General features: G+C 53.4%; 1 protein-coding gene across 1 annotated transcript in view; it reads left to right on the forward strand.

Moving 5' to 3' along the window:
- LOC104547664 (proto-oncogene Wnt-3-like) overlaps positions 1-2,995 on the forward strand; it is a 32,302-nt gene that overhangs the window by 25,502 nt on the left and 3,805 nt on the right.

Below are 2,995 nucleotides of genomic sequence, written 5' to 3' on the forward strand. Positions count from 1 at the left end.
CTGAATCTTTCTTACAAAGCTGTCATATTCTGCATATAAACGGTTCATTGGGTTTTTCTTAACCTTCCACTAATGGCACAGTTTCCCAAAACACCAGTAGTACATCCCAGTGGAAATTACTCATTTGGGTCAAAGTGCGACTGCAGAAACCAGGATTGCAAGGCCAAGTCAGTGCTAATGGAGACCACAAGATTCAGCTCCCCTCTCTTTGGCCAGGATGCATTTAGGGGTAGCTTGTCCCCAAGCCTTGCCACACTACAACTTGGTGCTTAATAAAAGGACGTCCTAAACTTGAGCATCTACAAGATCAGAAATTTTCTCCTAAAATACCATTAAAAACCATCACAAAAACTCTAAAAATGTTACGAAAGAACTGTTACAGAATTCAGGCACTGAAAATCTCTCACCACCATTTCTGTCAGCATGAAATCATTTAAAAATTGGAGGTGAACCCATAGTGAGCACAGTGAACTTTGAATTCATGAAGGATGTTTTAAGGTTCTTTCGGCTGCAGGGACTGGAGCAAAGCCTCACGTGTGGACTTGCCTCGACATTGCCACGCGCTCCAGGCTGACAGAGTGAAATATCACCCGCGGTTCTGAACCCTCTGACAGATGGAGGAAAACGATGGAGCACGTTTGTTACAGAGCTTCCCGATCAACCACGACGCTTCAGTCGTCTCCCAGACAGCACTGCCAGGCAATTAGCTGGAAACATGCATTTATTCTCACGTCTCACCAACCTGTAAGTAGAACAGTTAAAAATAAACAGCATCACCCGCACATAACGATGCGTCGAAGACCAACCCATTTGATGGCGGTTATTATTCACGTTTTTTAAATGTGCTGATGTTTTCACTGCTGCCCTGGACACCAGTGAGGGGAGATGGGGCTCACTTCATCTGCGCAGCAACGAGCAGCGCCCAGGAGCCTCCGCAGTTCCCGGCGTCGGCAGCGCGAGCGGTCGCAGAGGAAAACAAACATGGCCTTGCCAGCCTCTGCTCTTTCAACCGGAGGAGAAGATCGCGTTGGCAACCAAAAGGCTTTGGCTCTGCCTCAGTCCCATCAGCCACGATGGCTCTGGGGACCAACGCCACTGGTCTCTGCCCAGGGGCTGTGGCCGGGGCTGCTGGACGTGTCCATGTCCATCCCAGCGTTGCCGTCTCCCGCGCTGGCGCCCCATCCTTGGACACAGCAGCAGCCAAAATCGGGAGCTGTGAGCCCACGGCCTGGAACCAGGACCCCCCATCGTCCCCAGCCGTGAGGTTTGCGTCTGGTCCAGCCACGAGCGTCTGTGGCAGTGATGGCTGAGCTCCCCTCTCCTTGGATTCCAGGACACACGAGGGGTGCAAGCCCCAAACTGAGAACGATTCATTAACAGCAAGGCTCAGAGGAAGACGACAACCACTGCTGCAGGTTGTACTGTGCATTGGGCCAATAGGCATTAAAGACTAAGCCCAAAATAGCCAGTGCCTAAGCCATGATAACTGCCTGGATGAAATCACCTCGAAGTATCAAAGAGCGGCATTTCGGTTAATCTCAGCTACTGCTCCCTTAGGTAGACTGAAGCTGTTTTGGGAAAAAACTTCAAAGATGCAGTTCTCACTACAATGGCATGGGAAATCATTTCTAATATGGCCTGAAAAGGAATTGAGGATAATTTCACTTTAAAGAAGCGCAAACACGTTAATCGCAGTTGCCTCCACTCAAGGAGAGCTCAGTCTGGAGAGCAACGCGGTGGGGGAGGACGGCGCCGGGTGCTGTGGCTTGGCCGTGCAGACCCTGTCACGGCACAACGCGCTTGAGCCTCCCCAGGCTGCTCTCTCTACCCCCCATCTGCCCGCTGTGCCTGCCCGAAATCCAGACTCACGGGGTTTTCTGCCGTAAAACACATGGCAGCCGTAGCGGGAAGGCTTTGGTGTCCCAGGGCCACTGATCATCTCTCTGCAAGCTTTGGTTTTTTGCATGTTTTATTGCCTAACCTGCGCTATGGAAAAAAACCAAACCCCAAAACCCACAGCCCAAAAACCAACTCCAGAACGTGGGGCACGATCATGTTTTCACAGGCAAATTCTCCAAGGTGATTTATACTGCAGGTGTGCAGTCTGGGACAAGCAGGGAGGAAAAACCTGCTTTCCCCTCTCCCTTCTCCCTCCCTTCTCTTTTTCAAATCAGGTCGGTTTTATTGAAAGGTGATGTCTCTTCCAGCCCAAAGCCGAGGCTGAGCCCACAGCCCGGTGCCGCTGCTGCTCGGGGAGGGCAAGCAATAGAAAACGGTCGTTTTGTGTTGGTGATAAAGTCTGGGGTTTGGGTTAAAGTGCAGGGCCCAGACAGAGCAGGCTGTGGGTGCCCAAGGCAGGAACACCCCAAAGGCACCTGGAGATCAGGTCCTGGGCTGGAGGAGAGGTCCCTGGGCCGCAGCCAGGACTGGGTCTGCAGGAGCTCGCACATCTCCCCACACCTTGAAGGACGGGATCTGCTCTCCCCTGCCTCCCGGCAGCGCGGCCGCTCGCTGCCCATCTCAGAGGGATCCTCCTCCACCCCGGCCAGGTCCCGGCTCTCGCCAAAAAAAAATCGCCGAGCGGGGCCAGGTGCAGCAGAGGCAGCTGGGCCCGGGACCCTTCGGGAGTCCTTGTGTGCTGGGCTAAGCCCCTGACACGAGCTGTGAAAAGGCAGACCCGCACCAAGATAACCCATGGCTTTTCTCAGCCATGACACCCGCAGTCATTTGCATCTAAACAGGGGTGTGTGGGATCAGGGGCCGTCTTGATATAAACTCAACAGCTTAAAGGGAGGGGGAGGGAAAGGAGAGAGGGAGAGAGAAAAATAAGCTTATACCGATGAGAAAGAGCTAAGCTTCCTCCCCTACTGTGAGGCAGGGCGAGCGATACCATCCCCGCGCTGCAGTCGTTTCAAATCGCTGCCGCATTCACACGCCCTTTAGCCATTCTGATCCGGTGGCGGGGGGCTGGGGAGAGCCATCACTAGGGATTTCC

This window comes from Mesitornis unicolor, unplaced genomic scaffold (genome assembly GCF_000695765.1).
Source record: "Mesitornis unicolor isolate BGI_N332 unplaced genomic scaffold, ASM69576v1 scaffold12751, whole genome shotgun sequence".
In the NCBI taxonomy this organism is placed as follows: domain Eukaryota; kingdom Metazoa; phylum Chordata; class Aves; order Mesitornithiformes; family Mesitornithidae; genus Mesitornis; species Mesitornis unicolor.